The sequence below is a fragment of the Lissotriton vulgaris genome, chromosome 2_1 (genome assembly GCF_964263255.1).
Source record: "Lissotriton vulgaris chromosome 2_1, aLisVul1.2, whole genome shotgun sequence".
Classification (NCBI taxonomy): Eukaryota; Metazoa; Chordata; class Amphibia; order Caudata; family Salamandridae; genus Lissotriton; species Lissotriton vulgaris.
Window position 1 is genome coordinate 1,610,371,814 of NC_141687.1, and position 15,314 is coordinate 1,610,387,127.

The following is a 15,314-nucleotide window of genomic DNA, read 5'->3' on the forward strand; positions in this document are numbered from 1 at the left end:
TACTTGTACGTATAGTGAAAATAAAAGGCCACTTAAAACCTGAATTTACTAATCAGAACTGGCCAAATTGAAAAATGAAAAATTGAAAAAAAAAAAAATTCAGCATTTCTCACCCTTATATGAGTAATGTGGGCGTAGATTCTTAATGTGTTAGAATTCGAACATACATTCTGCGTGGTGTTCCATTCACCTTTCTTGCACCAGTATCGGGGTTGTTCAATTGTCCCACAATTATTTTTTTCACTGACCATGTTATGACTAATGTAATATGTGACATCATTACCAGTGAATTGCAGGTGCGAGAGTTACAGTTAGTACAACTAACTATAACTGAGGAATTTCAAGGGTTTTGTATGAGTGAAATATCCAGCTAACTATAACACCCCAGAAACCTATATTTTTTCAGTGAATTTCAAAGGTTTTTAAATGATAATTCCTAACTATAACCTGCCTGAAACCTATGTTTTTTTCAGTAAATTTGAAAGGTTTTTTAAATGACAATTCCTAATTATAATGTTCACCACTTCCCCATATCTTCAACAAGAAACCATATCTGCAATTCTACCTTAAAAATCAGGCAATAGTTCCACTTACCACTAACAAATTAACATCAACATTTAACTAGTGTAAGGACGCCAACTATGTAATGCGTCAATTACATCCAACGCACACCCATATTTAACCCCTTAAGTGCTGCCTCGGGGCGTTGGCCGACGGCAGCACTACCTCCCCAGTGCTGCGCACGACCATTGGACGTCCATTCAGAACTAGTTCCAATGGACAGCGCAGCACTGGGGAGGGATGTTTACGAGCATCTATGAGGTTAAAGAGCAATATGTGATAGAGGTACTAATTTTACACTTCCAACACCCAACAAAATCACATTACCCAGCGCTACTACCACTACAACCACCCTTCCTGACCCCTCCCCCTCTACTACCTCAGAGGCAGCGCAAAACAGGACAGCAGACCTTCCCAAAATAATATATCCCCTCAACAGCACACTAGCGCAATGTTCAGAGATGTGGCAACCAACTATGTATAAGGGAAGGAACTCACACATCAACAATAATTTACACATTGCCAAGACTACTGGTGAACTGCTATACACATCTCACCATAGAAACTAAAAACTTTTCAGTGTGTAGATATACAATTGATACGTGTGTCTGGCACAGTGGATTCAACCATATTATCTTAGACTCTGGAAAATATCTTGCTCATGTTGCTGTGTTGTCTCCCCCCTTGAAGCAGAACTGAAGTGGGCTGATCCAATGTATGCAAAGTCAGCGTAAGAGTATAAATAATTAGGCTACGCCTTGGACGTGGTTCACTTCTGCAAAGAGAAAAGACTCTGCCACAGCGAAGGTCCTCACCCTGGCACGTGGCTGCCACTATAACCACGTGCCTCCTCAATACAGGCCGATTACGAACTCAGCACCACAGCACTGCAGACTTATGTCTGTATCGACTACTGCCTTCGGTCTACACTGCGGACAGCAGGGTTCACAACTTGAATTCAGCTTTGGATCTACACTAAGCACAGCATTGACGTTATCCTTCATTTATGTAAGGCAGAGACAATTCTAGTCTATGACCTCAGACTTTGTTAAAAAAAGTGATACAAATTTGTCGTCGGTATCTGTGCTGAGTACTGCCTTCGATCTACAGTGCGATCAGTAGAGTTCACAACTTGATACCAGTAGCTCTTAAGCACTACAGACAACATTGAATTCGCTCTTGATTTATTTAAAGCAAAGGCCATTGTACTATGCCTTCAGATTTTGTTAAAATATGAACAGTAGGAAATTCAGCCTTAATTTATTTAGTGCAGAGACTTTTCTACTATATGTCTTCAGATTTTGTTTAAATAAGTGACAAAAAGCATTCCTCCATGTCTGTGTCAACTACTGCCTTCAATCTACACTACGGACAGCAAGGTTCACACCTTGAATTCAGCTTTCAATGTACACTATGGACAGCATTGAAGTTAGCCATGATTTATGTAAGGCAGAGACAATTTTGTTAAAAGTCGCAACAAAAAATATTTTTCAATGTCAGTATCTGAATACTGCCTTGAAATGTACAATGCATTCAACAGAGTTCACTACTTGATACCAGAAGCGCATCAGCACTACAGACATTAAATTCATTCTCGATTTATTTAAGGCAGAGACAGTTGCACTGTGTCCTCAGATTGTGTTAACTGACAAAATAGCATTCATTGATGTTTGTGTTGACTACTGCCTTCGATCCACACTGTGGACAGCAGGGTTCATGACTTCAATTCAGCTTTCCATCTACACTACGGACAGCATTCAAGTTATCCTTGATTTATGCAAGGCAAAGACTATTTTGTTAAAGGATGCCACAAAAAACATTCCTCAATGACTGTACTGAGTTCTGTTTTCAAATGTACACTGCAATCAAAAGAGTTTACCATTTGATACCGGTTGAAGCACTACAGACAACATACAATTCAGTCTTGATTTATTTAAGGCAGAAAATAGTACTGTGTCATTAGATTTTGTTAAAGTATGTGAAAAAAAGCATTCCTCAATGTCCGTGTCAACTACTGCCTTCGATGTACTTTGCAGACAGCAGGGTTCACAACTTGAAGTCAACTTTGCATGTATACTACAGACAGTAAGGAATTAAACCTTGATTAATATAATACAAAGCAAATTGTACTATATGTGTTCAGATTTTGACAAAAATAATTTGTCAATATCTGCTGACTACTGCCTTCGATTTGCAGTGCGGACAGCAGGGTTCACATCTTGAATTCAGCTTTGAATCTATACTACGAACAGCATGAAATTAAGCCTTGTTTTTTTTAAGGTTGAGTTAATTGTACTTTATGTCCTAGGATTTTGTTAAAAGACACGACAAAAAAGAATTTCTTGATGTCAGTGATGACTGCTGCCTTCGATCTACATTGTGAGGGCTTACCATTCAGATAGAATGACGATTGCACATGAGGCATTCCAGTAGACAGGAGACATTATACCACTGCAGACCCCGAACCAGGAATCATCACAGGGTACACACACACGCTGAGTTCTTTCGGTACCACTAACTCACTGCACCACAAGTCATTTCCCCGTAGCCTTATTAAAGCAGAAATTCACTAGGCAAAAAACATTGCTCCCAGTACAGCCCCCCTGCATTATGCATTATCGCAGGGTATGTACAAGCTCAGCGCCAAAGGTATTACTAACTCAGTGCACCATAAATCACCGGAAAGAAGAGCAAACAGTTTTATGTCAGCAATGAGGCATACTATCACTTTTAAGTAGAATTCATGCAGAATTCAATCGACAAAAGACATTACTCCAATTACTGTGCCCCCCTCCCCTTCAGACCATGCATCATCATGGGATATGTACACACTTAGCACCAAAGATACTAGTAACTCAATGCAGCAACAATAATTATCACGTGGCCTTACACAAGCATTCACAACACAAAAAACATTACTATCAGTACGTCCTGCCCGGACCACACCTCATCGCAGGCTCCACAGAACCTTGTTGTTTTAGATACCACTACCTCAGTGCAAATTAAAATAAGTATAACACCTATCAAACCTACACTAAATCCCTTTATTTTGCTTCCTTCAAAAACTTCTTTCATATCACTTATAGATTTAGTTCAATAATAAAATTTACACTACGTACATGTTCTATCTTTCATTTCAATCATGATTGCAGATAATGCAGTCCACCCAAAGATCTACTCTGCGGACAGCAGGGTTTACAACTTGAATTCAGCTTTGGATCTACACTACAGACAGTAGAGAATGTAGCCTTGATTTATTTAAGGCACAGACAAAAAATACTCCTGTGAGACTGCTAGTATATGCAGGCCCCTTTAATCCCTACATCCTCTGAACTATGTTTACAAAAAATGTAGAACACAGCACCAAAATGTACCTCCACCACCGGCAATACCAAGCACCTCTGGGGTATCACCTTCAACATCGCCACAAGACATACGCCCCCATTTTGAGAAAGTTAGAATGCACTGCGTGAAATGCAATAGTTTAATTTGTTATAGGGAGCAGTCAGATAGCGCAATTTATTTTCTTGATGCACTAAATCCACAAATATAGAAACAAGTACACAACCAAATACAATTAATCAATACTATTAAAATTTGAAACAATAACATTTTTTAAAAAATCGACGCGTTTCGGTGGATCCTGCTCTCGCACCACCTTCCTCAGGACAATTATAATACAGAAATCTGTAAAAGAATTATTTAAAAAAACACAAGAATCAGTTTGCGCCCTTGGTCATCGTTTTCAAAATATCAACAATTACTTCATCATTTAAAACAATTAAAAATATCTATGTACATTTAATCAAATGCTTGTCTTTCAGTACAAAAAATATATATACAGGTATACATTTATCCTGTGCTGTTTGTTGATCGCCTTACACACTCAACCTTAAGCACTAATGTATTAACTCTATGGTTAGTCTAGTCGCTCATATACCCAGGTGTACTACTATAATCCTCACTCCTATTTTATCAAGTAAATCATCTCATAAGCATACCTTATCATGCTTCAGCACTATGCCTAATTCCAGTATGCTTCTTATCTATGAAGGAATTAGGGACAGCTTTTTATTCATGTACTCTGTGGAATCAAAAAAGAATTCTAGGTGACACACTGATCGCACCATATGGTGAGTCCATTAATATTGTGGTTAATTCCATACTCACCCAGTACTTAAATATTCAAGAGTGTTAAGTCAATTACACTTCTAAAGCAACAGCGTTTCTTATTATGATGTTTGTTTCTATCTGCTACTTGTACGTATAGTGAAAATAAAAGGCCACTGAAAACCTGAATTTACTAATCAGAACTGGCCAAATTGAAAAATGAAAAATTGAAAAAAAAAAAAATTCAGCATTTCTCACCCTTATATGAGTAATGTGGGCGTAGATTCTTAATGTGTTAGAATTCGAACATACATTCTGCGTGGTGTTCCATTCACCTTTCTTGCACCAGTATCGGGGTTGTTCAATTGTCCCACAATTATTTTTTTCACTGACCATGTTATGACTAATGTAATATGTGACATCATTACCAGTGAATTGCAGGTGCGAGAGTTACAGTTAGTACAACTAACTATAACTGAGGAATTTCAAGGGTTTTGTATGAGTGAAATATCCAGCTAACTATAACACCCCAGAAACCTATATTTTTTCAGTGAATTTCTAAGGTTTTTTAAAATAATAATTCCTAACTATAACCTGCTTGAAACCTATGGCTTTTTCAGTGAATTTCAAAGGTTTTTAAATGATAATTCCTAACTATAACCTGCCTGAAACCTATGTTTTTTTCAGTAAATTTGAAAGGTTTTTTAAATGACAATTCCTAATTATAATGTTCACCACTTCCCCATATCTTCAACAAGAAACCATATCTGCAATTCTACCTTAAAAATCAGGCAAAAGTTCCACTTACCACTAACAAATTAACATCAACATTTAACTAGTGTAAGGACGCCAACTATGTAATGCGTCAATTACATCCAACGCACACCCATATTTAACCCCTTAAGTGCTGCCTCGGGGCGTTGGCCGACGGCAGCACTACCTCCCCAGTGCTGCGCACGACCATTGGACGTCCATTCAGAACTAGTTCCAATGGACAGCGCAGCACTGGGGAGGGATGTTTACGAGCATCTATGAGGTTAAAGAGCAATATGTGATAGAGGTACTAATTTTACACTTCCAACACCCAACAAAATCACATTACCCAGCGCTACTACCACTACAACCACCCTTCCTGACCCCTCCCCCTCTACTACCTCAGAGGCAGCGCAAAACAGGACAGCAGACCTTCCCAAAATAATATATCCCCTCAACAGCACACTAGCGCAATGTTCAGAGATGTGGCAACCAACTATGTATAAGGGAAGGAACTCACACATCAACAATAATTTACACATTGCCAAGACTACTGGTGAACTGCTATACACATCTCACCATAGAAACTAAAAACTTTTCAGTGTGTAGATATACAATTGATACGTGTGTCTGGCACAGTGGATTCAACCATATTATCTTAGACTCTGGAAAATATCTTGCTCATGTTGCTGTGTTGTCTCCCCCCTTGAAGCAGAACTGAAGTGGGCTGATCCAATGTATGCAAAGTCAGCGTAAGAGTATAAATAATTAGGCTACACCTTGGACGTGGTTCACTTCTGCAAAGAGAAAAGACTCTGCCACAGCGAAGGTCCTCACCCTGGCACGTGGCTGCCACTATAACCACGTGCCTCCTCAATACAGGCCGATTACGAACTCAGCACCACAGCACTGCAGACTTATGTCTGTATCGACTACTGCCTTCGGTCTACACTGCGGACAGCAGGGTTCACAACTTGAATTCAGCTTTGGATCTACACTAAGCACAGCATTGACGTTATCCTTCATTTATGTAAGGCAGAGACAATTCTAGTCTATGACCTCAGACTTTGTTAAAAAAAGTGATACAAATTTGTCGTCGGTATCTGTGCTGAGTACTGCCTTCGATCTACAGTGCGATCAGTAGAGTTCACAACTTGATACCAGTAGCTCTTAAGCACTACAGACAACATTGAATTCGCTCTTGATTTATTTAAAGCAAAGGCCATTGTACTATGCCTTCAGATTTTGTTAAAATATGAACAGTAGGAAATTCAGCCTTAATTTATTTAGTGCAGAGACTTTTCTACTATATGTCTTCAGATTTTGTTTAAATAAGTGACAAAAAGCATTCCTCCATGTCTGTGTCAACTACTGCCTTCAATCTACACTACGGACAGCAAGGTTCACACCTTGAATTCAGCTTTCAATGTACACTATGGACAGCATTGAAGTTAGCCATGATTTATGTAAGGCAGAGACAATTTTGTTAAAAGTCGCAACAAAAAATATTTTTCAATGTCAGTATCTGAATACTGCCTTGAAATGTACAATGCATTCAACAGAGTTCACTACTTGATACCAGAAGCGCATCAGCACTACAGACATTAAATTCATTCTCGATTTATTTAAGGCAGAGACAGTTGCACTGTGTCCTCAGATTGTGTTAACTGACAAAATAGCATTCATTGATGTTTGTGTTGACTACTGCCTTCGATCCACACTGTGGACAGCAGGGTTCATGACTTCAATTCAGCTTTCCATCTACACTACGGACAGCATTCAAGTTATCCTTGATTTATGCAAGGCAAAGACTATTTTGTTAAAGGATGCCACAAAAAACATTCCTCAATGACTGTACTGAGTTCTGTTTTCAAATGTACACTGCAATCAAAAGAGTTTACCATTTGATACCGGTTGAAGCACTACAGACAACATACAATTCAGTCTTGATTTATTTAAGGCAGAAAATAGTACTGTGTCATTAGATTTTGTTAAAGTATGTGAAAAAAAACATTCCTCAATGTCCGTGTCAACTACTGCCTTCGATGTACTTTGCAGACAGCAGGGTTCACAACTTGAAGTCAACTTTGCATGTATACTACAGACAGTAAGGAATTAAACCTTGATTAATATAATACAAAGCAAATTGTACTATATGTGTTCAGATTTTGACAAAAATCATTTGTCAATATCTGCTGACTACTGCCTTCGATTTGCAGTGCGGACAGCAGGGTTCACATCTTGAATTCAGCTTTGAATCTATACTACGAACAGCATGAAATTAAGCCTTGTTTTTTTTAAGGTTGAGTTAATTGTACTTTATGTCCTAGGATTTTGTTAAAAGACACGACAAAAAAGAATTTCTTGATGTCAGTGATGACTGCTGCCTTCGATCTACATTGTGAGGGCTTACCATTCAGATAGAATGACGATTGCACATGAGGCATTCCAGTAGACAGGAGACATTATACCACTGCAGACCCCGAACCAGGAATCATCACAGGGTACACACACACGCTGAGTTCTTTCGGTACCACTAACTCACTGCACCACAAGTCATTTCCCCGTAGCCTTATTAAAGCAGAAATTCACTAGGCAAAAAACATTGCTCCCAGTACAGCCCCCCTGCATTATGCATTATCGCAGGGTATGTACAAGCTCAGCGCCAAAGGTATTACTAACTCAGTGCACCATAAATCACCGGAAAGAAGAGCAAACAGTTTTATGTCAGCAATGAGGCATACTATCACTTTTAAGTAGAATTCATGCAGAATTCAATCGACAAAAGACATTACTCCAATTACTGTGCCCCCCTCCCCTTCAGACCATGCATCATCATGGGATATGTACACACTTAGCACCAAAGATACTAGTAACTCAATGCAGCAACAATAATTATCACGTGGCCTTACACAAGCATTCACAACACAAAAAACATTACTATCAGTACGTCCTGCCCGGACCACACCTCATCGCAGGCTCCACAGAACCTTGTTGTTTTAGATACCACTACCTCAGTGCAAATTAAAATAAGTATAACACCTATCAAACCTACACTAAATCCCTTTATTTTGCTTCCTTCAAAAACTTCTTTCATATCACTTATAGATTTAGTTCAATAATAAAATTTACACTACGTACATGTTCTATCTTTCATTTCAATCATGATTGCAGATAATGCAGTCCACCCAAAGATCTACTCTGCGGACAGCAGGGTTTACAACTTGAATTCAGCTTTGGATCTACACTACAGACAGTAGAGAATGTAGCCTTGATTTATTTAAGGCACAGACAAAAAATACTCCTGTGAGACTGCTAGTATATGCAGGCCCCTTTAATCCCTACATCCTCTGAACTATGTTTACAAAAAATGTAGAACACAGCACCAAAATGTACCTCCACCACCGGCAATACCAAGCACCTCTGGGGTATCACCTTCAACATCGCCACAAGACATACGCCCCCATTTTGAGAAAGTTAGAATGCACTGCGTGAAATGCAATAGTTTAATTTGTTATAGGGAGCAATCAGTAGATCTAGTTTGTAGAGCAATTGATAACCATTGCTGGTAGTTTTTTTTAACCTCAAAGTTCATGCAGACCAGTATACAACACTCAATATTTTGATTACAGAGTGCTAGAACCACGCATCATCGCAGGGTGAGAACACACTGAGCACCACACGTACCACTAACTCAGTGCACCATAAATACTCGCCACAAGGCCTTGTTAAGACAAAATTCAGTTGCCAAAAGACATTTTTACCAGTGCGTTCTGCTTGAACTACGCATCATCGCAGGCTCTAGACAAACCGCCGCTACCTCAGAGTACCACAACACATAAACCCTATGATAGAATCTTATGTGTATTATTTCACATATAATGCTCCTACCTTTGTTCAGCAGAATTTATAAACCGTTTATGATTGAATATCTGTGTATGATATCATGATTACTATTCTACTTCTTACCAACAGAAACGTATTAAAATGGAGTCGAGCACACGTGCCCGTAACCACTTCAACTATCTATCTGTGTCAGTGTACTTATTATGTTTATAAAATGCTGCTCCTGCGCCCTACCACATTATATTGTGCTGTAAACAGCATATGCAACCATCTTACCTCTGCCAATAACAAAAAGTTTGATTATAAAACTTTCTCTCGATCATTCTACAAATACGAACATACAAAATGGATCATTACAATTCTGCAAAGAAACTGTATAGTCAATTTATAAATGTGTTCTATTTCTTTTTTTATCTACCCTTTTTTTGCATATTTATGTAGCGCAAAGTCAACCCAAAACTATATCAACACTTTACATGACCACCGTATTTACAGTACATTTTCAGGCACGCATAGATTACAGATTACGTCATTACTCTACAATAACAGGATATGGACGCAACTCCGAGCCTCGAACACTGATTTCCAGTTCAACAGTTCAACAGTATATCTGAATGACCACATACGTATATATATTATCTGCCATTCATGTGCCAAAAACTGCCACTTAAACCTTTCACAGCCCTGTATTACTACAGCTACAACACTCCACTGAATGTACAACAAACATTCATAATCGCAGAAATGTGTCATGTCCACCATCTTTTATGTATGCAACTATGAATAAATGTAGAGTCAATGATACCCCGTACCTTCCATGTTGGCAATGTTGTGGAACTTTACAGAGATAATGACACATTTACGTTTAAGACCCGGGTGACGTCAGCACTACAAGACGGACACCCGAATCACTTGATTTCTCATATAGCTCACGACGGAACCACGCCCATAGCTCTGGAATCATGGGTCAGAACCTCGCGCAGCACTGGCATACATCAGTCCAGCCCACTCCGCTTACGCTTCCAGGAGAAAACAAAAACGCAACATTGCCCAGATTTCCATTATACTGATTGCTTAGTTCCAGGTCTAGTTGTCAGAACGGCACACACATACTCCCTCATGGCTGGTATACACCCACATCACACCCATCCAGCACATGTGTCACTACACAAGTGACCCTACCAATAAAAAAGACGAGGTGCACGTCCTCGATGCCATTTTAGAGTTGCTCCCATCGCAAGCACTGTGATGGCCCATGTAGTTTGGACGCCTCATGTAGGCCCGAACCTCCGAGTAAATGGTCCACCACTACGTGCATGGCCTCTTAGGTCACTGAGTTAGTGGTACCATAAGGACTGAGCGGGTAAGGAAACTGCGATCAAGATACGTGCACGAGTATGTTCTTTCCAATAACGATATCAAGACTCAGCACCATATGTCAGACTTCTTGGTAGCAGAGCAAGACTGCATGATGTAGAAGGTGTCCTGTCCACGAAAAGGTGAGCAATGAGGCCCGGGTGTGCATTGGAGGGAGTCGATGGGGTGCAGCAGACTGGATACAAAAAGGCGACGCAGCGATTTAGGCGTATGCAGTCCTATATACTGTATTTTATTGCATTTATATATTTTTTTCTAATTGCAGGAACGTTTTTATAATCGGCCAAATGTCCGACGCTCGTAATGATCGAAACTATGTGTATCACTTCGCACCACTTGCTTTCACAACCGAATAAAAAGATTACTACTATAGACATTTTTCAAAAATCGAAGCCTATTTAACAAGTTGGAACTGTACAAATAGTTGCTTTTAAATGCGGGAGGGAAGGTGTGTAAAAGGGCGATGTAATTCTACTCCACATTAAGATTGTAACAATTACCAATCATGACATCTTTCTTTTACTATCTTTTAGATGTAGATCTTCAAGGTGCATTATGTCCCGTCACGTGGTGAAAAACACACCTGCTGACAGAAAGGTGAGCTGCGAATATTCTTTTCAGTCACTCTCTCACTTCCTCTCTCCTTTGAGAACGAAATGACGCACAATGTTAACTTCCTTTTTATCTTACAGGTTGTGTTTCACAAATTGCCATCCCCCACCAAACACCTCCAAAGCTCAACGTTTGTGCATTCTGCGATGATACGTGGCCATCGTAACAACATCTGAGAAGGCTGCTTCGACATGTGGTGCACCCTCTTTGACTCATGCCAATGGCACAAGGTTAGCAAAGAAGCTTGTTTCTGAAACAACGACAAGTCATCTGTGGACAGAGAGAGTGGATAGTGTGCAGCAGCTTGACTGCATAGGAATGTACAATTACCTCTGAGCAGTGAGAATAGATAGGTTACAACAATCTCAGGGGCAGATGTACAAGCCCCTTGCACCACCTTTGTGTCACTTTTAACATGAGAAGAGTGGCGCAAGGAGCTTGTAAATCTGCCCCTGAGTGCGCAAGAAAAAGCACTCACCTCCGGACTCTGGGAGTCAATGGGGTGCAACAGTCAGGGTATGCAGTATGGAAAACTCATCGCTATGAAGTGGGAGTGCATGGAATATAGTACTTTGGAAGAAAAACAGTGCACAGACACCTCCCTACAGTGGAAGTTGATGAAATACAGTATCCTGTGTGTACAAAGAAATAAAGCAAAAATATACTTGTGCAGTTGTATGTACTATGGTATTACTAAGCCCATATACTATCTTTCAGATCACTAAACTAGACGGTGCACTATAAACCGGCATGTGCTTGGACATACACAAAATAGGCAAAAAGGTGAGCTATGAAGATTTTCTCCAGTATTAACTGCTCCATCTATAACTTTCTCTCACAGTTTTAATGTTGGTTTTTTCTCTCTTTCTCTCTCTCACTCTCTCTCTCTCACATTGTTTCTCTTTCTCTATTAAAGTTATGGACGCTGCTGTCCACTCTGCCAAGGCTGAATGTAAGACAGTCTGAAGTGTACAACCAAAGCTGAGTTCAAGTTGTGTACTCTGTTGGCCACAGAGTTTACAGAAGGTAAGCAGAGCGGCCTAGATACACAATGCCTCCGATTAAATGCGTTAGAAATAAAGGGGCTTATTTACAAGCCTCTTACGCAACTTTCGAGTCACTTTTAACATGGGAAAAGTAACGCAAAAGTGGCGAAAGAGGCTGGTAAATAAGCCCCAAAGAATATTGTCCTGCATAATGACTTGATCTCTCACCTCTCACCTAATTCTATCTCATCTCTGAATCATTTTAAAGACCTGTTCGTCCATACTGTAAATTTGACGCAGTAGGCACTTCCGTACAGACACCTCTTGAACGCGGGCCTATAAGAGAAGTGGAATGTATCAGGCACACTGCAGACCTGCAAATTAAGAAATATTGCCAAGTATTACCTTAACTTGTAATCTTTAACCTCCTTCATTCACATCAATCTAATTTATTTATTTATTTTTTAAAAAATTTTTAAAACCTTTATTATTTCAAAGCACACAGCTATTCAGCCTAACATCCCGGAGGCAAGGCAACACGGTATCAGGAGGAATAAAGTGCAAAACAAATTACATCAGAACATTGCAGGTTGTTTTTATATTTTTCGTTTAAGGTTATATAACAGCAAAACCCAAGAAAGTAGCGCCAAAGGGCGCATGAGAAAGGCAATGGAAGAAGAAGAAAAGCGCATGAGTCAGTTGCAGGTGTCGGAGGTCAGGTAAGAGTCTAAAAAAGAACGGAAAGTAGGATGTAGAAAAGAAGAGGGGGGGGGAAAGCAGGAGAGTTACAGTAATCGTAAGAATAGCTGGTGTCATCGGTTACGGTGACAGGTGTTCCTCGCGGGGAATAGGCTCCGGTGGTAAGCACAGGTCACCCCTGCAGGCATTCCACGCCCCCCACACCTTGTTCCATGTCTGAGGCCTTCCCCTGGCAGCGTACACCGTCTTCTCGCGTAACATACACCAGTCCATATTGGCCTTCCATTGCACCACCAGGGGGGCCGTAGCAGAACCCCATTTCTGCGCTATATCTCGCTTGGCTATCATGTTGCCCAAGGTAGCCCAACGAGTCTGCGCCGTGTTGTAGTCATTCGGTTCCCAGATGTTGAGGAGGCACCTCCGCGCCTCTGCTGCCAACTCGACTCCAGTCACTTCCCTCATTACTTGGTGTACTCTCTCCCAGTAGGGGGCAATGAAAGGGCACTCCCACAAAATATGCATGAAGGTAGCAGGGGCTCCACAGCCTCGACGACAAAAGCCATCAGGTGAGAAGCCCATGCGCACAAGCCGGGGGCCGGTAACATATACCCGGTGGAGGACCTTAAACTGTACTAGTCGCAGACGCGAGGAAATGGCAACTTCCTTAGGAGAAGACACAGCACTCTGCCAGTCCTCGTCGTCTAGTTCCAGGCCGTCAGCTACCCACTGTTCTCTTAAGCGCTGGAGGAGGTCAACTCTAACGTTGATCAGCTTCTTGTAGGACAAAGAGATGGCACTATCAGGCATATGGCCGTCCAGAATCCTGTCCTCCAAGGGAGAGCTTTCAGGGATTTCACCCTCCTCTGGCCTAGCGGCACCTATCGCATGCTTCAGTTGGGCGCATCGGAAAAACTCCGACCCACCCAAGTGGTATTCAGCCTGTAGTTGGGGAAAAGTCTTCACCTCTCCTTTAACTACCATGTCTTCCACCCTTGAAATACCTATAAGGTCCCACTTATCAAAACCCTTGGTGTGCCAGAGCTTGCCTAGGATATCAGAATCATACAGAGGGGTGAATCTCGTCAGTCTGCCCTGCCAGCCCTGTATCTTGGTAATCGTTCGCCACGTGTGAACCGCCGCCTTGGTCGGGCCCGTAAGGCGCCGATCAAAGGACCTAGAATACAGGGCCCGGTAGTAGTTCCCTCCACTCAAAAGCCACCTGTCCATAGCGTAGCCCGGACTGTCCGCAGGGCCATAGAGGCCATGGTTGATGGCAGTGAGTTGAGAGGACCAGTAGTACCGCCGCACATCCGGTAGAGCGATGCCCCCGTCATACCACGGCAATGTAAGCTTCTAGATGGCGACGCGTGGCCGACCTTCCCAGAGCAGGGCCCGTTGTAGGCTCTCGATCTCTCTAAAGTAGCGAGCCGGAACAAGGTCCTGGGTATTTTGCAAGGCATACAGAAACCTGGGCAGGGACATCATTTTAAACAATGCCGCCCGGCCCAGGAGAGAAAGCGGAAGCTTGCGCCAGCTATCAACATCCCTTCGCAGTCTTTGAAGAGGAGGGAGTAGGTTGTAGTCATACCGCGCCTTAGGACTACCTGATATATAAATTCCCAGGTACTTGAAACCTTGCCCGGCCTGCTGTATATTGCAACCCCTAGGGAGGCGCGGCGTGTCTCTCTTGAGAATGTAAAGGGAGGACTTGGCCCAGTTAATGATCAGGCCCGAGTAGCGCCCAAACAGCTGGAGTACGTCGCACGCCACCATAAGCAACTTACAAGGAGAAGTAAGGTAAAGCAGGATGTCGTCCGCATACAGAGAGACCCTGTCTTCAAAACCCGGGGCCCAGGTGATACCATGCAGGTCAGGGTGCGAGCGTAGCATGGCCGCAAGTGGCTCCAGGGCCAGCGCAAACAGGAGTGGCGACAGGGGGCAACCCTGTCTAGTGCCACGATGAAGCGCAAAGGAAGCCGACATGCGACCGTTAACTGTGACAGCAGCCAGCGAGCACGCATAAAGAAGTTGAACCCAAGCCAGGAAGCCCGGTCCAAACCCAAGCTTTGTTAACACCGCCCAGAGGTAGCTCCGTTCCAGGGAGTCAAAGGCCATTGTGGCATCAAGGGAGGCAAGTACCGCTGGTTCCTCCAGGGCGTGGGCTCTGGCCATGACACCATGCAGGCGACGCAGGTTGAGGGCAGTATTGCGGTGGGGAATAAAACCTGATTGGTCCGGGTGCACCAAGTCGCTGATAACTCCGACCAGCCGATTTGCAAGCAGTTTAGCTAGGATCTTGAGTTCCGCGTTGAGGAGAGAGATAGGACGGTAGGATCTACAAACGTCCCTCGGCTTGCCTTCCTTGTGAAT